Source organism: Zonotrichia albicollis, chromosome 3 (genome assembly GCF_047830755.1).
Source record: "Zonotrichia albicollis isolate bZonAlb1 chromosome 3, bZonAlb1.hap1, whole genome shotgun sequence".
Taxonomy (NCBI): Eukaryota; Metazoa; Chordata; class Aves; order Passeriformes; family Passerellidae; genus Zonotrichia; species Zonotrichia albicollis.
In genome coordinates, this window is record NC_133821.1 from 48,915,677 (window position 1) to 48,939,687 (window position 24,011).

Genomic DNA, 24,011 nt, shown 5'->3' on the forward strand with positions numbered 1-24,011 from the left:
ATTCACTCTGTAGCTATAATATTGGCACTAAAGTAATGCTTAAACAATTTGTGTTTTTCAAATAAGCTCTCTCACTTCATTTCTTCTTAGAAAAGAAATTTGACTGAATTTCATGTTAGAAGAGATAATTCTTGCAAATAAATGTAAAGAATATATAAAGAATATATATAATTTTTATGATGCCTAACTGTAAAATAAAAATCCCAGCGGATGCTTTAAGGAGAATTTATTTTCTGAACTTAAATATATCTTGAGATATAACTGTTGAACAAAGTAAGCAATTATATTTTTTATTGCCGTGAACACAAAATTATGTCAGTGAGAGAACACCGAAGTGCATGCTGGGTGGAAACTGACTGGATGCTTTAATCCTTGTTGTAACCAGAGACTTGATCTGGTTTTGGAGGGTTGTTGTTGTTGGGGCTTTTTTGTCACATAAATTAAGATTGATTCAAAATAATTTTCTTTGCTTCTAATACTGAAAATTTCTTCAAAGCAAAAAAAATCTGATAGAAAAGCATAAGAAAATAGTCAGAAGTAAAACTATTGGGCATGTAGGCACTGCTAGATGAGTGGAATGGGAACTAAAACTCTCATTTGTACAAACAGGTGCAGAAGTCCATTAGTCTAAAGGTTCAGAAAAGTACATGAATGAACTTTTTCCATTGTATAGTGTACAAAGCATGTCTTTGTGATCAAAGGTATGTAAAAGTAACTCTGTTTATGCAAACAAAAATAACAGAGATCAACCTAAGCAGATTCTGTGTTGCCAGAACAATCACTATTCTTTAACTAATATATAAATTTTATATGCAATGTATAGATCTAAATAAGAATGTCTCTGTTTTCCTTGGTTTTTTATATTACCAATCTAAGAATTTCTAAAGCAAAAATAATATAAAATCTTTTTTAAAATCCCCTGTGGACAAAAATGATATAGTAAATTTTTGTTAAGGTGCACATATTTAAGGTAATGTATGTGTAGTTTGTTATTTGCGCTTCAATAAAATATATTTTATTTTATTATTATATTATTATGTAATAATATTTATTGTGTTATTATCATAATTTTATCAACTATTAATTTTAAAACTTTAGGTTTTCCAGTGTATGCAGTATTGTAATTTTTCAGGGTACATTGTAACTTGTGGAATAGGTTCTCAGAAAGTACATACTTAAAAAAAGTAAGTCAAATTATTTTGTATTGCTCATATCCAACTAACTGAATTCCATTCTAAGCTGGAAGGAATAACTAGGCAAAGCTTGAAATTGTGAAATCACCACTATTTTTTACCAAAATGGTATTTTTCTAAATCATTTGCAGTTATGAATGATCAAAGAAAATTGGCTCAGTTTTTCTTTGGGATAACTGGACCATTTCTTATTTTTCACTAATTAGCCGGAGTTCTTTTAATCTAAAATGAGCCCTACTAGTTTCCACAAACCAGAAAATTAACTGCACAAAGAACTTGAGAGCCTACATCTATGTGAAGAATGCAATGTATTTTTTAAAACACCCCATTGTTACCAGTAGACTAATTTATTGCCCCTTTTCTTTCCCCTGCACTTGGTGCCTGCTCTGGGTGGCACTGCAGTCCAGAGAATTCTTTTCTGTGGTGGCTGGCTGTAGCTGCAAAGTTTGTGGATTTTGTGGGCTTCCTTTAGAAGGGCAAATAGAGGGATCACCAGAGCAAGAAGGAATAGGGCTACTTCAGACAGGACCTACCAGGAAAAATGGCTAATTTAGTCTGCATAACTCCTTAGCACTCAATGTTGCTAAATTTCTTCTGTCATTGTTCTCATAGCTTTGTTGCCCATCTCTTGCAGTGTTAATATTTTTTGACACTTAGGTCATAATATCTTTCCAAACTTAGTAACTGGAGAACAGTTAGACCCAGGAAGGATTCCCATTGATTTTATCCTTAATGAGAATTGGATCAGCCCATAAATGAACAATTTGTATGGCCTTTTAATTAACTGAAGTGGCCAAGTTAGTCATCACAACAGAATCACAGGACTATGCGTACAACTGGTGATTCAGTTCGCCTAACTGAAGGTCTACATGTGCTATTAGAGGATATAATTCATGTTATCAAAGTGAAATCTGGACTATTATCTGAATCAATAATCATTTGAAAAGAAGACCCTTTTTGCCAGAGTGCAGAAAACCACAGGTTCAATAATGAAATGATTGACTATGCACTTCCAAGAAAAGGCAGTTAAACTGCACAGTGTGCTCTGTACTTGGACAAAACATTAGAGACTGGAGTTGCATTTACTCAAATCGAAAACTGAAAATAAACTTGAATAAGGAATGAATCTTGATTTGGTACTGTACCAAAGCCTTTCCCCATGTGCTGGAAAATAGGTGCATGAAGCCATTGTCTATCTGGCTGCTGCCTTTTACTGCTATGTTTTACAGTCCAGCTTTTGTATTTTAAGGACTACACTGTATATCCAAGACTTAGAAATTCTTTGGCACTTCAAGACTGAGTCCACCTGTTCAAAGTGCACTAGTGTTATAAATTGCATTTTTTAGAAAAAGATAGTGGTTGTCCATCGTAGCTATTGAAGTCAAGTGCTTTATAATGATTTTTGTAACTAGAACAGCATTAGTAATAATCATTCAACGACTATTAAAGTATTTAAAGTAAATTATAAAATATAAATAGTCATTATTTTTTGTTTTCCACTTCCATGAAGAAACTACAAATTAGAACAGTGAGACTATAACAACTCTGAGAGACTGCCTTTTGAGCGGCAGAATTTTAAATTCCAACAAATCTCAGCAAATACCTGAAGTAAAATCAGCAGCTTTTCCTCGTCAGGAGTTAAAGACACTACAAAAATCTTTTGAGTTTTGTATAGGTTTCATGCTGATTGACCAAACACCTGGGGTGCTTAGCCATGAACAAGAAGTAAGGTGTATAAATAACACTAAGCAGCCTATGACTTTGATTCAGATGCTAAATTCTGCCTGAAGTGCTATAATGTAATCAGATGATTATGTACTTATTGCTGTAATTTTTAATACATGCAGAAATCAATATTTTAGATCTACTGATATCAGTGACTTTTATTGACTCCAGGGCAAATGGAATTAAGCCTAGAGCATAGAAGATGATATGAACAAATATGTATATGATATTAGATATTGTGAATCTTGTGGAACAAAGTAGTTCAAGTACTGAGAACTTTATGAAAGTCAGTGCTTTTTTTACATGTAAACTATTTACAAACTTTAGTTTGCTAACTGGTTTTTGGAGAAATAAAGAAAATAATTCATAAATAAGGGAATAAATTATAACATTAGCAGGGAACCGATTCCCCATAACTATTTGTTAAAGTACCTACCAAAACCTAGCAAGTATGAATTTGAATTTCTCCTTGAAAACAGAAAGCAGATCTGAAGTGCAATATCTTTTGACCATGTTTTTTCAGGGGTTTTTCAGGTCTTATTCCACTAAGTACAACAATATTATTATATTATACAACATAAAAATATTTCTTAGTGCAAGAACTTGAATTTCAATGTTTTATGTTTTTTGTTTAGAGTTGGAAATTCTGCATCTTATCTGTGTCAGCAAGCATTTAAATAACTGATGCAAACCAGAGCAGAGTGGGAAAATACAAACTAATGCATAGAACCCAGGCTAATGCAGAATATAATGATCAGAGCAGTTTTAGTGTGAAGTAGGAAATGCAGATATAAATCCTGTCAATCTGAGAAGAAACCCTGAGTGTTTCAGTGTGCTGGGTGATTCTCTGCCCTTTTTATAGGTACAGGAGAAGCTGCCACCATCTTTTTTCTAATTTCTAAAGTTGAATGTCTAGTCCTTAGTTCAATTTGCTTCACATAGTTTAAAATGTATAAGATGGAGATAATAATCTTCCCAATTTTTATTGCAATGACATCTTTTTAAGAAGATCCAGACCTGGTTTTTAAGAAATAAAAAGTGAAAGTGATCTTTAATTTTTTTGTCCTGAAGGAGAATGTAGCTTTAAGATGATTTCAAGACCTAACATCATGTAATTTTTTTTAATTGCAGCATCATCTTACGTGACTATGAACATTAAAAAAAATCTTTCTTTTTTGCTGTTAAACTAAAAAATGATAGGCTCAAATCTATGTTGCCCATACTAGTCATCCCTGGTTGAGGTTCAGAACTGTGTATCACTAGGCTTGAAGCCAAATTTACATTCAGCCTGCTTCAGGAGGCACATAAACATCCTTGTGCATGGACACAGTAGCTTCTCTGAGATACTGTATGAAATTCATTATTATACACTAAAATGCTCTCTCTCCTATATATAGCTGGTTTGCCTCCAACCCCTGTGTTGCCTGAAGAGGACCTCAGAAAATAAACCATGGGCCTCATTTCTTGAGGAGTTGCTTCCATTCTTTGACAATTAAGTTCCATTTTCTATTAGTGAAACATAGGATTAGACACCTGATTTAACATCCCCAAAATCTACAACCTTTGGCCAGAAAATATAAGTACTTTTTTGAAATTCTGTATACCAAATTTAACTTCATGACATCTACAAGTTCTCTTTTGCTCCAAAACCAGAAAGGGAATAAATATTTTAAGTGCGATTTTTTTTTTCTTTTTGCATGTTCTAAGGATATCTGTCACTTAAATCAGCTGAACTAGGCATTAATGGATTCAAAAATACGTTTTCATTCTAGACGAGTCAGATTTGTCAGGCAGCTCTCTCAAAGGTATCTCTCCATTACAATTTTATAATATATGGTAAAGGATATACAGTAACAGGATATAAAAAATCCATTCAAGGCTGACTTGTGTTCCAGAAAGACTCCATCCTATGCCCTTTTGATATCAGCCATTTTGTCAAGTGTATTCTAAAATAAAGATAATGATGTTGAAGAACCTAAGCTAGTACCTATAGTGTGGTTGGATGCTTTCTCATGAAGAAGCACATATGCTGTAGGTAACCAAAATAGTTTAAATCTTTGCCTGTATGTGAATCTTTATTTTATTTTGTTATATGTGGTATAGATTTTAAAAGCATACTATTGTTTTCATTTGCTTGTTCAATGAAATGGTCGTTCTTCTTACCCACAAAGTCCAAATAATGAACTAATTTATTTCACATCAAACTGACCATGGTGTTTAATTGCAATTAGTTTTTTATTAGTCATCTAATATTAAGTAGTGTTAGTCATCATACTGATACAAGTTGTTGTTATGATAGCATGCATTCCAAACAAAATGACCTAAAGGGAATCATAAAATTCAGGTGAAGTATACTAGATCTCTTAACTCATCCCCATCTAGTGAATTACCTTGTACAGTATGTTAGAGGCATAATTGAGAGTAGTAATAAAATATTAATAGCTTTGTTTTTCACTTCTGAAGCGTAGCATCCATTTATAAATAGGCTATGCATTGATATTACATATTAAATTTCCCCATGTGTTTTGTCTCTTTAAGTAAATAATGAATTTAAAGGTAGGTAGGACTTGTAAGGAAGAAACATAACTGGAGAGGACTAGCTTAAAATGCAAATACTTCCATGACTATAACTTAATTATAATTTAAGGAATAGAAATGCTGCCGCTATTTTTTTATTGAACCAAAATAAAATTGATACATTCTGTAGCTATTACATGAGGTCAGGCAAGCAGATTTTTTTTTACTGCTTCCCCAGCATATTAGCTAATATAAAGTTAGAAAGCTTTGAAAAGGAAGTTAAAAGTATGACCACTTTTAAAAGCAGTCATACTTGATATCATTTAACTGAAAATATTTAAGCAAAAAAGACATTACAGAATCTAAGTCCTGTAGTATGCAGAAAATGCATGCTTGAGCAATCCAAGAGGCTGAAAGTGCTTAAAAAACTTCTACATTAAAGAATTTCTACATTAATTAGAAATCCTAAATTACATTGGCATATATATTATTTATAACAAGGCTGCTACTGTATCATCTTTAGTTACTAAAACGCAGCTGAGCATTTTGTTATTTGTGTAAACATGAACAATGAAAAGATTGTTTATTCCCAGAATGGGAGAGAAAAGTATTCTAATTACAGTTTGCATTGTTTTGCCTGTGGGTTCCCCAAGAGCCAGTCCCTGATGGGAAGCTGCTGTCTCACATTCAGTGATGCATGAACTCAGGCTCTTTGTTCTGCAATAGGAAAAAAAAGTATCTGTGCAGTGCTATTTCTTGACTACTGCATGTAAAAGGTTATTGTACTTGATTCCTCTGCATCTGCACAGAGCTGACAGAATCTGTCCTTTTTTATTTCCACTTCTGCATGTAACTATTGTTAATTTCTTTCTTCTCTTGTCAAAAGACAGTGGAAATAGGGTAGAAGCAGTCTTTACTTTCTCTGGCAATGAAAGAAAAAGTTTTTGAATTTATACATTGATATCGGAATAATTGCTTATTATGTAGACTGTTCAGAATATTTAGATGAAGGAGAAAGTAAGCTCATAATTACCTGTTCCTTTGGGAAAAATACAAAAGCTAAACCAAGTGCCACCTAATGTTATCTTATATATAGGTCATACAAATATATTTTCATTTTTCAGAAAGTATTGAAGTCACTTGTGAGCATATAGTAAACCCCCCTCATACTGAAGTTCTCTTGTAAGCCATTCTCCAAATAATTAAATAATATGGAAAAAATGTCAGAAGACAAAATAAAATGTATTTATTCCAGCCATATCTTCCCACAGCGTGACATGTCGTGTGAAAACAACATTAAGCATTTTATGCCATCTGTGCTGGTTGGGGATACATTTACAAGCATGTCAACGTGGAATATTGCTTTTCAAGTTAGACACAGTCATCTTATAGCAATAAGCACCTAAACAGAGTGATCTATAAAAGCAGACATCCATTGATATTTGGTTCACTTACATTCACTCCTTGAGCTTTGTTCCATCTTTGAGAGATGGGGCTTGTTCATCATGCTGTCATTCAGAGCTTTATACAAATAAAAAGATGCTAAAAACTGTTGTTTCTGTAGTGAATAGATTTTAATGAGATAAATTCTGAATACTGAATATTAACAACATTTAAGTAAAATATTAGTGTATCTTAAAAGAGATGCTTAATAATTCTTATAATATTTTCAATATTATGCTATAATATATGCCATAATTTATTTTATGCATTATTATAGATACTATATAGCATATATACCATTTATTTTTGTAATATTTTTAAATACTAATAAAATGTAGGAAAACATTCAGAAAAATGCCATAATTTCCCAAGGAATGTACATAAAACATTTAGTATATATAAGAAGTCTTAGCTTCTCGTTGAACATTACTGACTGCCATTGTGTACCCAATCTCCATAAGTGTTCTGTAGAATCAAAGACTATGTTGTTTCAATGCACGTTGTGTAAATTGCATCTTTCAAGTCATTTCTCAAACAAGCCAGTGTGTATTTGAGACTTGTTACATGCAATTATTACCAATGAAATCGCAATAATTTGATGTCTGCATTTTCTCCTGAATTTGTTACCACTTAAGAAATAGTTTAAAAGAAAAAAATTGCAGATCAAAATGTCTTGATTCTCTACTTTGTCCAAGCAGATCTTTCATGCCTCTGGCAAAAGACCTGCGAAGTGATTTGAAGCTCCCTCACTCAGGAGGTCCATCTTCAGCATAAGGTCTATCCACAGAGAACAGAGGAGGAGTCTGCTAGAGAGAATTTATTTCTGTAATCGTACCCACTGAGTCCCAGCATGAGCTGGTAGGACTATCCCCTTTCATGGTAGAGATTCTTTTCTCACCTATCCTGTTTATTGTGGAATAAATTTCCTTTATTAGTTAGTTAGCTGTAATAAGTTAAATATTATTTTTCACTTAATCTTCATTAAGCATTTGGCTTTTAATCTCAACACTTTGCTTGTGTAAACTGTGCTGAATAATTTCACAGTAAAGATGCAATTTTCCATATAAAAATAAAAAAACAGCTGCTGTGTATCACAGGAAGAATGCATGCATGTTGATTGTTAAGAAATACTCTTTGCTTTACATGGCATTAATCAATTGTTTCCTGTTCCAAAATTCCTATTACCAATGCTTATTTTTCATGCAATACCTTCTTAATAAACATTCAGCTTTGAAACATTTAGGAAGCAAAAATCTTGGACACTAAGGAATAGTCAGTCTTCTGAGGAGAAAAAAAAAAAAGTTCACCAAACAGGACACATTGATTATTCTACTCTAAATGAATTTATCACTAAAATTTTGTCTTCCCTCTTAAGTTAGAAAAAGTTTAGTGTGGTTAGTAGCTCTGTTATTTTTATCTTGGTGTGGACTCTCAGCATATATATACTGTGCATGCTGTCTATAATATATGTGCTAATGTCTGAATAAGAACATTTACAAATGAATTATGAACAGTTCCATCTGGTGGAATGAGCTGTCAAAGTGACTTTTTTTAATTAGACTTGAGAGAAATTGCAAGAAATTATGATAGGCACTGTTTGCAGAGACAGACCTCTTTTATTGAAGTGCCTGATAAAATTGAAGGAAATTGTATTTTCAGATATTCAAACTCCAGGTTAACTTCAGAAATTTATTAAAATGTATTTGTTGTTATACACTGATTGAAGGTTCAGATATTTCTCATTCACTGTATTTCATAAAGATTGTTAATTAGTATGACCCTGAAGTCTTTCTTCCCAAGAAACACTCTAGTATATACAGTTTTGCACACAGTTTATATAAACAGTCCTTGCATGTGGCCAACCTGCCCTTCAGCAATAACCTTAAAATTTACCTTTAAGATCTTTATACTGGCTTATTTCAAGAAAATGTCATGTTTCTTCTGCATCCCTGTGAGCCTTCTATGAGGAAAATTATCAGCCTATTACATTCCAAGTGGTGACAGTACCATGCTGCTGCTCACTGTTGTTTGCAGATTGTTCAATAGAATAAAGCATATTCCAGACAGATTTAATCTCAAAATATGCAGTACTAATTGTGAAAAAGGCAGGAGGAAGATAAAATCAGTGGCAACAAGATAAACTCCTGGTAGATCTCAGTCAGCAGTTTTCTTTGAACACAGACACAAATAGACACTAAGCTTTGTAAATGTGGTAAAAATTGGAAATGTGCATCATATATCAAAGGAAGAGACATATTGGCCAAAGTGTATTTTGATCTGAAATAGAATTACACAATTACCTTGTGCTCCTTTATTTAGCAGTTGTAATAATGGCCCCTGGAGATCAAACATGCTTTGTTCATGTTGGAGAAAATAAATCTAAGTGATGAAAAACTGAAGATAAATATCAGATTAGACAATTTAAAGCAATGTAGCCAAGATACAAAAAAATGCATGTTTAGTTAAACTACTTTCTAGTTGTAAAACAGCTTCATTGCTTCAGTCTCTAGGTAAATACTGCCCATATCCAAAGAGCTAATTGAAAATGGGTTGGTTCAGCTTTTAGCTCTATAAAGGCATGGAGAGGATAGTTTACAGTAATACAAATCATATACAATAGGAGGAGTAATAACAAACACAGAAATTTACTTAATCAGAAGTAATTTTGCCTTTTCTTTTTTTTTTTTTTTTCCTTTACTGCTGATTACATGCAGGAACAGAAAATAATTTTCATCCTCGTAGACTAAGTCCTGTATTCCTTAGTAACATCTGTCTTTCTCCCACATTAATGTTTTTTAGATTGAGGGAAGCATTTGCACTTCTGAGTCACCAGTCAGTGGTGACAGTATGCTCATGCCTCAGGATATTGAGTCCGATGGTTTCATGTATATTAGTCATCTCATTTGCAATATTCTGAACATGTCCTCTTCAGGCTTACCTTAACACACAGAGTTTTTGCAGATACCGATTTCACAGGCTTTCAAAAACCATATAGCGAAAGAATAAATGCAGTGCTGTGAGAACCTGTACTTGACAGTATATGAAAAGTAATTTAAGAAACTTGTTTTCTTTTTCAGTTTTGGAGAGCAGTTCCTTTCATTTCCTTGAAATATCAACTTGTCTAGTTTCAGCTTTAATTATGCATACCTATTTACTTTTAAACTCTCAATTCGTACTCTTGAGTATTGAAATTAACAGAGGTTTTGCTATTGACTTCAGTGACACTCAGTTTCGTCTTCACACTTCTCTGTGCCAAGTCTTGTTCATGATGCAATCAGATGACATTTGCTATTGTTAGGAACTGGCTTTCTGCAATTATTTTATTTATTTATTTATTTTCTTTGTTACTGAAAATAACAAAGAAAATAAATAGGAAAATAGAGAATACGGGAATGTCTGGATGTTGTATGGATTTTTTCGTGTGATTTCCTTCGTGTGAAGGAAATGTGAGTAGAGAATGTATTTAAGATCTTCTGCTATAAGGCATTTCCTAACACATGTTGACATGACATGCAATTGAAGGAAGAGTACATATATGTGAAAATGATGGTGTATTACAGAGGCTGGGAAATATATTTTGACTCTTCTTTAAGTAGCTTGCTTTCTGCAGAGTTTTTTCAATGGCAAAAGTTACAAACACAAGAACTAGGCCAAAAAATACTATTACTAAGAAAAAAAGCATAGTAGAGAAACTGTGTTGTTTTGATTCAGTTCTGAGAGCTGATAAACCAGTTCTACGTGTGGAATTACAGGTTTAGAAGCTTAGTTTTAGCTGATGTACTTTCAGGGCTTTCTGACCACTCAAGAAATTTCACCAAAACCTTGCACTGAAAAGAATGCTGTAATATCAAATAAAAACTTCATTCCATTCAAAGAACATGGTATGTGACAGCACATTCTCTTAATTTTCTTTCTACATGGTTTACAAATGAATCACTAAAAATAGAAGTGCAGAGAATCACATGTTCTTCATTATTGATTTAGGTATCAAATGTTTTGAGTGTGTATTCTTAAATCAGCATCAAATAGATGATATTATCTTGATTGAAATTAAAATATACCTAATCCAATGTATTTTGATAATTCTTCAATATTATGGGAGCTTAGCTCTCTGACATTGCTGTGCTATGTTAGAACATTAATTAAAGAAGTGAGATTTTACTAGAAATTTCATCGTGAAAATTTTTCTTTGGCAGAGTTTTATTATATTCTAATTGAACTTTGGCCTCTGTAAAATAAAGCCTTGTCTCCATCCTTTGAATTTAACCACAAATATTAAGCAAAAGACAGAACCAACGACCAAATTTGCATTCTAGTTTTCCTGTGATTGCTACAACTACATAAGACATGCTAATATGTGTTAAGGTTGCTGATACCAAGTTCTAAATACAAACATTAAAAACCCAGAGCATCATGACTATGATTCATTCCCCAGTTTAGAAATCATTAACCTGTAACAAATTTGCACGCATGAGTTCAAGTAAACAATCCGAATTTATAGAAAAGTGTTTCTTGTGATGGCAAGTATATAGGTGCATGGGTGTGTTTTAGGATGCCTGTGTGTACATGTGTCTCTCTGTATATACACATCTACTATCATACAGCACTTTAGAACATCAGGGACCAGACTGAGGGCAAGTGACGCATCTGACAAGTAGCAAAGGGGGCTGGAATATGTGACACTGGTGGGAGTAAGGGAAGAGTGCGTACTTGGCCATAAATGTAGCATAATTCTGTACATGTTTTGTTTTCTCACAAGTTTTAAGGTAAGTAGGGAGAAATATGGATAAAGAGTATAGAAATACTTCATGTTGCTAATTAGTCACAGTTTTTCTGGAATATTTTAATCAATATTCACATATATTGTAAATAACATATTTATGAAGTTTTAAGTACTTGAAGCTAAAGAAACCCAAGGTAGCATATTATGCCACAGTTTTGTTCTGTGGTATTTTAATCAGTCCTATGAAAATCCTTCTAACTTTGAATATTTTCACTGAATCACAGAAAACATTCACAAATATTCAATAATTAATTTGGGTTAGGGAGAAATATATATATATAATTTTTTTAACCTATTTAAAATCAACAGAATTAATCTTAACCACATTTTTAATGCATCTGTTACTGCAGATTTACAACTAGCATATCCAAAATAATACAAATTATTTTATTCTATTATTCCATGGAAAGATGGTTTGACAAATGAAAACTAGAATAAACAGAACAGGTGAACTCCAGCAATTAATATAAGACTGTTATAACAGGCCATTTAATGATGTGTGTTGACATGGTGTACATGGATCTTTCAATTGATTTGTTTTGACAATGTATGACACTGAAGTGTAATACATGGAATTAATCAATTTACTGGGTGTATTAGGAAGAGCCTCAGAAGCAGATATCAAAATGCACTCATTTCTAAGATACCAATGGCCCCAAGAGAAGGGATCTCTCAGAGGGAATTGTATTCTGCTTTCTGTATGGTGTGGTTGATCACACAAATAATGTTACAAAACCTTTGCAGGTAAAGTTTGGTATGAAAAAATTAAAACAAATTGAAACTTCCCTTAATCCCCATATAGTAATCGATTTGTTTTGATATAGGCAGGTACAGTGTAGTAAACTTTGAAACGAAGGTCATTGAAGATCGCTGCCTCAACAGGAATTCTCAGTGCTGTGTACAGTCAAAGGGCATAATACAATGTTTATGAGAGAAGGACTATCAAGTAGAAATAGAACATGTCTGTGCACATCTCATTAAAATTATTGTGATAGTGCTGTGTTTAAAGCTGATATTCACACTTCAAGAAGAACATGAAATATTGGAAAGATTTCAAAGAATTAGAAAAAAGATGTCCTGGAACATGAAATTTACAGTTTTCAGTTTTGTCCTTTATAAACTACAGAAGCAATTGAGGAAGAACTTATTAATTTGACACAGACAGCTAGTCATGATAAAAAAATTATATAAGCTCTTGGTAGCTCTTAATTTTGCCAACAGAGGGTTAACACAGTTGCCAAAGACTAAAAGTTGCTAGCTTCCAACTCAACTTAAAGTTTCAGTTGCCAGTGTAGTTATTATGCCCTGGAAGAATTTATGTATCGTATTCAGGATTCTACAATGGCCTTTAAGATAGAACTGGATAGATTTATTAAAGAAATATTTTAACCCAGTTCTTAGGGGAGGAAATTATCATGTATTTATAGCTTTAGATTCTATGGCTATGTCTCTATTAGCAAATAAAATGTCCTGAGCCTGTTTTCTAGTGGCTCAGCATTTGTGCTTGGAAGCCTGCTAATGATTAAACACTATGGGAAGTACTGGAGCAGTGCTTGCCCATGCTCTAGCTCTGTTTGTTTCATTAATGCAGTCACAATCTGCATTTTTTTTTTCCTGTGGGAGTGATGCACCAAATGTCCTGAAATAACCTAGACTTGTATTTCGAAGTTCTCTTGAATTTCATCACAAAATTTGTAGTTATTATATTCATTGTGATGTGAAGAGTCTATTTTTGCTAGTGATCCAGATCCCAAAACCTTAGCAAGCAACAAAGTTCCTAAAGTATCAATGCTTAGTACGTTCTATAGAAACTAAGCAATAAGAGGTAAGTAATCTTTCTGCTTTGCCACAGAATTGAACGGAGGTATTGAGGCTTCAGAAGAGTTAATTATATTTTTACTCAGTACTACAAAAGAATCTATAATAAACAGCCAACCGTTGCACAATAACTTGGAAATTAAGAGAGCACACAGGCAAGATTGGTAGAACTGAGGCCATGGAGTGGCTGAACATCAGGAGATACATAGATTTCAAAGCCAAAAAGATAAGCAGACCATCAATGCCGATGTTGATGCCTGATAATGTGTGTTTGAAGAAAACGTGCCTCTTATTGAAAAAAAGGAGAGCTCAAAGGTTGACTGAATTTTGACTTCCACAAAAGCAACCACACCTTGTTTGAAGCCCTGTTTGGTTTGCATTTCTTCCAGCAGCCAGATGTTCTTGTTGTTGAAATTGCATGTCTAATCTCAATTGAGCTTTCAATTTGCATTTGAATTTGACTTTGGTGCTCAGCATTTTGTTTTAGTGATATCCCTCTTCATAAAATCAAAGAAAATTTTAGTAGATAGTATTTTATTCCCATGAAGATATTTTTGTACTGTTACTTTTGCACAAGTTACTTTTTTCTTTCTAAATAGCTGAAACACTTTGGAAGTGTTGCACTTAGGAACACTCACAACTCTGTAGTGTTTTCTCTGACCTTGTGATGCTTTGCTATACCTTTTTCAGTTTTTCACCCGTCTTTTTAGCAAGACATAGGATCAATACATATATTCAAGAGCTAGCCTCACCAAGACTGTAAAATTCCTTCTGCTTCTGTCACTGCACTTTTTTAGCGCCCCATAAATAAGTATTTACTTCTTTGTTGTGGAGATCTACATCACCCATAAAGCCAAAGGCTTTACAAAGAACTTAAATATTTTTAGGGAATATTTCATTAAAAAATGAAAAATCCGTATAGAAGAATGAGTGGAAGAAGAAGACAGAGCAGGAAATAGGAAAAAGCTATGTCTGTAACTGAGCTATAATATGAGATAAAGCAGAAAAAAAGCTGGAATGAACAGAATCAGAACAAAGATAGGTTGATTAATAGTAACAAATAATCCGATGTCATCAGTGGCTAGAGATCCTTCTTCATGCTGACTGACTCCTTCCTGCAGAATGTTTCAAGCATAGATAAAGAGAAAAGTGCCATATTCAGGCCTTAGGTCTCATGAAATCAAGTGGTCTCCTCTGTAGAGTTTTGTAGATCCTTGGACTCCTTGATCCCCACAGTACAATCATGCTACAGAGGGACAGTCCTTACTCCAAACACCTCACAATCTAGAGGGCAACTCTGCCATTAACAGGGGAAGAAAACACCTGGAGAGGGGAAGCAGAAGAGATCATCAAACCAGTATGAAACCAATATGTTTTCATTGGTATGAAAACAGCAGTCAGGAAAAAAGCCCCCTAGCAGTTGTGTATATGAAGTTTTCATGTGTTTTTATCATAATGGAAAAGGATTTTAAATAGTGATTTGAAGGTGAACAGTGAATGTGGTTCTGTGGATATTTAGAGTGCTCCTAGTTTGGTTAAAGGTAAAGTGTAGCACATATTTGTTCATGTTCTGACAATTTATTTTTGGAGACAAAAATTATTACTTTAAGTCTGTACCTATGTAATCTTTCTTAAGTTCACTGGCATCATTAAAACAGGACATGAATTTTGTTTTTACATTTGAATATTTGTATAAAAATCTACTGTTTATTATGGAATTAGTTTTAAATACTGTATGGTTCTTGGAAATACTTTCAATTTTATATTCAGCAGAATATATGAAATCTTAGAGGATCAGCACTGGAAGGATTAGCTTTTTTGTATGTGGTTGGTGTTCCACAGTAGCCCAAGCTAATCTATGTTCTGTTTCCTCTTTCTCTCCCACCAGCAGTTGTATGTTCCTTCCCATTCTCTTGGGCCAGGTCCAATACTTGCTTCATCCTGCTGTTTTCCTACTAATGAATATGATCTGACTAGTGAATATGAATCTGAATATGATTTGCTATGAAGCTGGTGTGATGAAATGGCCTGATACAGTATGAGATGATCAAGTCAGAGTAGATAGAATGAAGATGGTGGGAATAAAGAGTGAGTTGGGAAGAACAGATGAAGCCAGAGATAACAAGATGTCAAGAGACATTATTAAAATGGCAAAGTCTCTGTCATGAGCTACAAATCACAGTCTGAATGACCAACAAGAAGGCAATGAAACTGGAAAATTTCGTTGGCTAAGGGATAAAATTCCTTCACTGAATCAGAAGCAAACAATATCCCCTATGGTATTGAGGGCACCCTGTGCTTCCAACTATGTTTATTTCCCTGTGAACCTGGAGAGCAGCTGTGCTCACCTCTAGGAGTTCATAGCAGAAATTTTCCAGCTTAAAAGCTTAGCCAAATTTTCATTCTGGAGATGCTAATGATAATAATTGGTATTCACGGCCTTTATTGTATTTTTCAGTAATAGATATCAGAGCTGTTTTATCACACTTTACTGTGATGCTGTGGTGATTGTAGTATAACCCTCTGACAATATTGTGGTATTTCACTGTGTAATCTGTAATTATTTTGAAAAAGATAATATTGACCTACTTAAATATGAGAAATTGCGTCTCTGATATAAATATACCTGCCTATTGACTGTGTCAAAAATCCATCTCTTGTTCTGTACTCCAACCACTAAAGTAGTTTGTTGTTATTATACCTGCCACCCTTAATTTCTTCTAAAGTACAACAGGTACAATATAGAGTAATTTTGTTTCATAATACTCTAAAATAGTACATCCTTTGCTAGTGGGTGGTTTCTACAGTTTACTGCAGAAATATCTATTCTATGATGCCAAGAGTCTGAAAATCCTTTAATTATTTAGAATGACATTGTTTAATAAGTTAAATAGTATGATTATATTTATGATAGATCAGCAACTTTTCTGTTTTCATTCATCATTTAAAACTGAGTTTAGCTAAAAATTTTTATGTAAAAGCTGAATTACACTTGATTTTGGTTTCCTTATTCCCAGGACCTATATTTCAGTATGTCATAAATGGAAGCCACATAGTTTATAATGGTGGAATTTTTTTGGTTTTTAAAAATGAAAAGCTATAGTTTTAATTACATGTTTACCTCAGTTTAGTCAAAATGCATATTAGCAATTCTATCGATTTCCTTTTTTTCTGCTATGATGTATATCTAGACCAAACCAAATGTACTGTCAGACTAATTTTGATGGGCATGTACCACAGTAGATAATTACTTCACTTTGCTTAATGTATTAGAAATCCATAAGTAGACATTTGTTTTATGTGAAAAGCAGGCAGCCTATTAGAGGTCAGGAACAAAAAAAAAAAAAAGAGGAATACTCAGTGACAAATACAGACTAAAGAACAAAAGCTAATTAATTCAGAAATTTTATGAGCTGATTATTCATTACACTGTAGTTACATGTATTGTACCAGAATTTCTTTTCAGCTCTGTTTGGTTGTAAATCAGAGTTTCCTAATATTGCTTTCTTCTACTTTCATTTTTCACATACTTTGTATGTTAATATTTTTTTACAAGAAAATGTTATTTGTCCTGTATATTATTTCTGTAGCATAAAACCACCAACAAAACTGAGTTTGAGTCTAATTCATATTTTTGTGTGTATGTCATCAGCATCTGGCACTATAGAAAAGATTTTTCTGGGCTAAACTGTAGAAACCACCCAAAATATGCATTCCTTCCAGTGCTACATGCAAGTAGTAAATTTACAAAAAGTAGCACACATTGTCATTGTAAGAAGTTAAGCACAGCTAGGTTGGCAGGTCAGTGATTGTATCTTGCAATGTCAAGTACTTATTTCTAGAACCAAAATTTGCCAGCAGTAGAACATCTGAAAATCTGAAGCAATACTATTTTTGTGCTGTTAAGTTGTTACCTGCACATCAGGAAATTCCATTAATCTCCTGAAGACAGATAGCATGAAATCTGGTTTTCTAGGGCTGTCCACCTCCCAGAGAGCCCAGTGACACCAGTGTGTATCTGACTTCTTAAAATTGCTGGGGTAAGGCAAAAGAAGGAAGAAGCATAGCAGAGCCAGTGGTTCAACACACTAAATATCTGAAAAAATGACCACTGTATTTTTTTCTGAGAAATCAATATCCCAGGTGGCTTGGTGACAGAAGAATATAGTAGTTAACCTTGCAAAAAAATGCTCCTCTCTGCACAATTATCAGGTAGATGTGCAGTGTTAATATACGTTAGAGAACCACCTAAAAATCTTGATCAAGATACTTGGCAATGCCACTCTGAAGCCTTCCAGTGCTATTAGACTGAGGGAACCATCTAGAAGAGTGCTTCCTCTGTTCTTTCCAATTTTTGTGTATTAAATCAACATACTTTAAGTGCTACATGATGCTTCAGTAATAGAAGGGCATTCATAGGCCTTTACCAACTAAGCCCATTTGCCATCAAGCATTCTTCCCAACTTCTATCCTTCCATTACTTTCCCTCAGTGCATCAGTCCACTTTTACAGCTGAAAAGCATATGATATAGAAACCATAACTTGATACGTTGCCTAAACTATATATTTCATAATGAATAAATAGTTTAATTAAATATAAAAACAGTCTATTCAGAGAAGGGACAAATGTAGGCTCTAAGGACTTGATCCTATCAGAATGCCAGTGTGTTCTCAAGACCTGAATTCCTGAGGCTTTGCTTTTGAAACAGGGGCTCTAATCCTCCCATGTTTCTTTAAAGGATAATTTGATTCAAAATTTGAACTTCTCTCAGGAAAAAAAAAAAAAAGGTAATTTGTAAGATTATTTAAATCACAGCTAAAATCTTAGGCACCATGAGCTGTTTTCATTAATTATTAGAATCATACTTTTGTGCAAAAGTGTGTTTGACTAATGGATGAAGCACAATATTTAGTTCCAGAAAGCAGCAGCAACTTTTAACTTTTTTTTTTTTGCATTATAATTTCTGAAATTCAAGCCCTGAAAAAAATTACTCCAAAATTTAAAACCCTACATCACTCTTCTCAGATTAAAGATTTCCTCTCTTTACTTAATCAATCAGGTGTGGGTTAACCTGGATGTTTGATGAAGCTCCTCTCCTTCTCCATTCATTGATTACTACTTCCAGTAAGTTACCTTATCTGTGGAATATTCCCTTTATGCTGGTCCAAAGTAGCTTTATTCTCAACATGTTAAAAAATACTACAAAGATACCTTTTGGGATAGATCTGGGATTAATTTATAGTGCAAATATGGGGTGACAGTAAAGTCTTAAAAACATTTTACTTTCAAAAGTAACTGGAGTAATTGTGGGAGTTTGAGGTCCAAAAAGCCTTTTGGTTTCCTTATATAGTTTAATTTCTGAAGGATACTAAGGAACTGACAATTTAAAAATATATCAGATCCAACATGGTATTTTGAGTAGATGTGCCCTTTGTTTAGAAGTTTTATTTTCTGCAACAAATATACTTTAAAAATAAAAGAACACTAATAAAAGTATATTCTTTTTAAAAAATGCATCCAAGAAAACATATAAATCATTTGCAACGTTCTTAAGATCTTTAGCATTTAAGGGCTGTAATTCCTATCTGAAAATGCAAGAAATGTTGCTCTCACTTTCTGTCAGCAGATGATCACCTTTCCTGTATTAGCTGAAAAGAAGGAAATAGTATAATGTATGTTTTGTGACTTACTGCTCTTCAGATTCTATTCATTTCCAGTGAAAATACATTTCAAAATAATTTACATTTAATTTATTTACAAGGTTTCATTTCCCTCACACTGGATTTAAATTGTCTTAAACTTGCATTTACATTCATAACAATTGAAGTGTAAAACACACTATCAAAGAAACATTTCTTTACCTTGTGATATGTTCACTTTCAACAAAACCTCCTATATTTCCATATGAGTTTCTGAAGTTTCATAGTTCCATTGCAGATTGCTTATTAAAAGTTTACATTGCCTTTCAATACTTTGTAAATCTGAATCATCAAAACTAACAGAGTAGCTGTGAAAAAACAGCTTTGAAAAGAATTCCACAAAGAAATAAAATCACTAAAATGAGAATTTTTGTAGGAAATGTTAAATGCAAAAAACAGGTGTATTCAGTTAAAATCAATCTTTGGACAACATGCACTTTGGATCATGTATTAATTTGGAAATTTTACTTTTTTCTACCTTTTCTATTCTGAGCAATTGTTTTCCTCACTGTAAGATGAATAGAAGTTGTCACAGTACACAGAGACATTCAGGCCCAAAATGCAAAAATGTTTATCCCATGTTTTTCTTCTTTGAGAGTGTACATTCTCTGTAGAACATGAAAAGTGTTTGTTACGATGAAACTTATTCTAAGGATATCTTTCCTATTGCCAAACTAACATTTGCTCATCTTCAGAAGCCATCTAGCATTTAACACACTTTGGCTGAACTTCATTTATTTCTTCCACTAAGAGTTTCAGGTTTTCTGAAAGAAAGAAAGGAAACATAATACATTTTGGCAAATTAATTCAGTAGCTACCTCATACTTATTACAAAGTCATAAGTTGATAGGGGAATTTCAGGACTAGATTGCTGGACTAGGATTGCTGTACCATTTTTCATCATGGACATTAGAAGAAATTGTTACATGAATTGTCATGTGCTGTCTGATTGCCTGTGTTCATTAGTGGGAGGTCAGAGACTTGCCTTCTTGGTCAGAGAGCACAGCACTTGCAGCTGTCTGAAGAAAAGTGCTGTGCATTAGAACATGTTCAAATAGTGGGGGTACTGTTTGTCAGACCAGGTGCAAGAACAGAAAAAAAATCCATGCTATGCCAGAAAGAAGAGGAGGATAGGCAGAAGAGAAAAAGCACAAGGAAAGAACAAAAACATTCCTTCTGCTCAATACTAAACTATAGTCATTGAAAAGAATACAAGAGGTTATTCCAGCTCGCTTGTTGACTAAATTGTATGTTCTTCCTACAGATAGTTCCTAAAAAAGAACCATTCTTTGTTTTCCTATGTACAGACACAGTATCTGTTGTTTATTACTATAATCATAGCATGCATAGTTTAAAATGTGGGACTATCAGGATAGGCTGTGTTTCTCCTTCTAGTTTACCAGACACTAAAAACCATTCTGTTATTTATTACAGCTTGTTTGTGATCTATTAACAAAATTTAAACTAATTTCTTATACATTGCTTCTACTACCCTGATCTGTTTCATAAACATTGGACTATATCCTGTTATGCCTTGTATTTAGGCCATATGTTTTTTGTTCACCATTTTTTTACAGATGAAAATGTTCTCCCAAAATTCATGGAAGCAGAATTTTTCTCTAAGTTCTCGATGTCTGCTTTTTTGAAACACTTTGTCAAGCTTTAGACAGGTGCAAACATCTGTGGCTTTGTAAAGCTCATGGTTGTCAGGGTTAGCTGTTGTAGAGAGCATTTCAAACTCTGTTAGCTCCTGGAGTCTCAATTTACTGATTCGGCCAGACTACCCACTACCCTCTAGCTCAAGCCTGTGTACAGAAATCCAAGACATGAATGAAATATTAGGAATTGAAGGCAGTTGAAGGCTTATCTAAGAGGGAATGATTCTGACTCCTTTGGCAAACATCAGATAGGTGATACATAGTGCAGTATTCAGGTCTTCCTTTATTGGTATTTTGCTTAACAGCCAGTATACATCTGTGGCTCTGTGCATCAATGTACATCAGTGTTTTAAGCAGAAGCACATTGAAATAATACACACAGTGATTATCAGTGAAAACTCTGCTTAGGTTTAAGAATACACATGATCCTGAAAGCATTTTATTTTAGGGTTGAAGACTACATTCTGACTTTATTAATGCCTTGGAAAAAAATTCTTTCTATTGTTCTCTGTCAGCAATCCTCATGTTCGCTGACTCCATTAGTAGGATTATGGTCAGGTTACTATTCAGTACAGCACTGGAATGTGTTGCTTTCTTTTGTACTGAAGTACAAAAGCTCTTGTCAATTTTTTTTTAAATTGTGGGCTAAGCAATTTTGCTTTGCAGTTGTCAGAAAAGTGAATGTGTGGCAGAGCTCTTCTTGACAACTGATTATCCAGATATTTGCCAGTAGCCACAGCAGTAGGTCTTTATGGTTTTGTGTTCATTTGAATGAAAGACGAAAGAACCATAGATGTGGTTATTTTTAGTTTATTTTGGGACGTTTTGGTTTTTTTTTTTAATTCACCTATCTTTCAACATTGCCCTTTAGAAGATCAGATGACTTTTGCAATTTAAGAATTTTGACAAAATTACATCAAATAGCAAGTAACTAATGCTGTGCCACTGCAGCTAGGAATAAAGTGTTATACTTGCTTTATGTAAACCAAGAGAGATATTTCAGTCAAAATAGTTCAAAACAGGTGAGAGTTCAGTTCATCCTTTCAAGTAGCTCCTTTTAGATACTGGAGAAGGAAATCTTTAAAGAGTATGTCTGATCTCTCAGCTTCAATCAATTGGCCCAGCCCACAGACTGAGTTTTGTAGCCTACTCCCTATTAAGAAAGGGTATTGTGTGGTTAAAGTGGTCTCTTTTCAGGAATTTCTCATATTTAGGAACTATAGGTTTTCAGCTCACTAAAACTTGTTTTGTTATTTTAATAGACCTGTTAACTCTTTTATAACTAGAAAGGCTAAAAACATTGTCACCCAGAAAATGTCCTGAGCTTCAAGTGCAGTGTTAATATTCATTTACAAGGGACCAAAAGCAAGGTCAAATCAGCTGTGTAGCAGACAAAGATGCATGGATACAGGAGAGTGCCATGGATGAAGGGGAAAAAAAAAGAGCAGAGCTCAAAAGGAGACAGGAAGAGAATGCAAGAGGGCTTGTTATAACTTTCTGTGAGGTCTGGTTTCTGAGCTTCAGACTGGAGAGATTTGAAGGCAGTCTGTACCTGAGGAAAGCAGCACAGCTTTCAATCATTTCTAGTATGAAGCTCATACGTGTGATATCACAGAGAGAAAAAATGATGCTCAATTCCATCGTACATTATGAGCTTCAAAAGAAAAAGGTATTAACTTTGAACTACAGATGGCAGGATCACAAGCTAAGCTGTGTTCGTGTGTCAAACACTTGTGTGCTTGTGCATGTTTGCAGCAGCGGGACTCCATGACTGGTACCAAGAAATGCAATCCATGTATGCAGTTCAAGATCCCCTGATAAGAGCAGGGCTCAGCAGAAAGTTCCAATCACCAGGGTAGATTTCCCAAAGAAAAAAAAAAGGAATCAAGATCTAATTTTGATATGAATTTTTAAGCATAACAGACTATGTCTTTCCAATATGAATGAATTAAATATAAACTTATGCCCATATTTTTCTTTAAAACTAATCCTTTAATTTTTCCCCTTTTCTTTGTTTTTTTGGTTTTTTTTTTTTTTTTTTGATTTGTCTTGGCCTTGCGATTTTTTGTGCCCTGGGTGATTATCTCCACACCTTAAATAATAACTTTCTGGAACTCCATAGCTCATACTGAACAGGAAGTCTTCACTGTAAGCCAAATCATTTTACAATACACAGAATAAACAGATGAAAAAAAGTCTTGAAAAATTAAGTAGTGTTAAGCATGCAGGCATGGGCAGAGCTTTTAAAGACGTAAGTACCTTATTACACTAAAGCAAGCTTTGACCACATGAAACTAACTGGTTTACACAACACACACATCCAAATACAGAAATGGCCAAAAGGGTTTAGAGAAAAGAAATAGACCATGGCTAGCTCAAAACTTTGGGGTTTCTCTGAGTAAGTCATCTTTGAATTTCCAGCCATCTAGTTTGGGACAATTATTATACCTTCTTTAGGCTCACATTTGAGAAATATACTCTCAGCTTTATTTCAGCCTGAGTGAAGGGTTATTTTCAGCTGTTATGAGAGAATGTTTATTTACTGTAATATTGCCATAGAGCTCTCCTTAGGCTAGTTCCTGTTATTCAACAGGAGCAACAGTCTTTTCCAAACTTTTTGTGATTGCTAAGTGATTTTTCAGCATTGAAACTGGGACTTCATTGAGCAAGTGAAGATGCAAATGTGTATAGTTAAAGAACTACAGTTGTAGCCAGACACCTATCTCAGTCTGATTCTCAGAAGTGATGCATTCAGGGAAATAAATCAGGATTTAAGTGCCATTTAAAAAACTCAGCAGTCAGTTTTATAGGTGCTTTTATATCATGATTTAACACTCAATGTGTATTGTTTTCTTTACTGTATGAAACACAGTTGAATGGCTTCTAAAATGCAGTCATCTGGGAACCCATTCAGTACCCTGAATTTAATCTATTCAGTGGTATAATTCACACCACACTGAAAAGGAGGAAATAAACTGGTATAAAATTAAAAACCTCAAATTGTCTTTATCATGTATAAAAATAAATTAATAATAAATTATATTTTTATTTAGAAATAATTTGATTTTTAAGTGTACATTAAAACACTTGGCAAGCACCTTGCTTGCCAGCGGCTGACAGACAGTTAGGAATATTTGCTACACAAAGCATCTGAGAGCTCTCTCTGAGCAACCT

General features: G+C 33.8%; 1 protein-coding gene across 8 annotated transcripts in view; it reads left to right on the plus strand.

Moving 5' to 3' along the window:
* PACRG (parkin coregulated) overlaps window positions 1-24,011 on the plus strand; it is a 211,668-nt gene that overhangs the window by 133,833 nt on the left and 53,824 nt on the right. Inside the window, exon 5 of one of the 8 annotated variants that reach the window (XR_012579539.1) lies at window positions 18,540-18,604. The exons of the other annotated variants lie outside the window; for them this stretch is intronic. The gene's annotated coding sequence lies outside the window, so the exon portion shown is untranslated. The remainder of the gene's footprint in view (window positions 1-18,539; window positions 18,605-24,011) is intronic. 8 annotated transcript variants of the gene reach the window in all.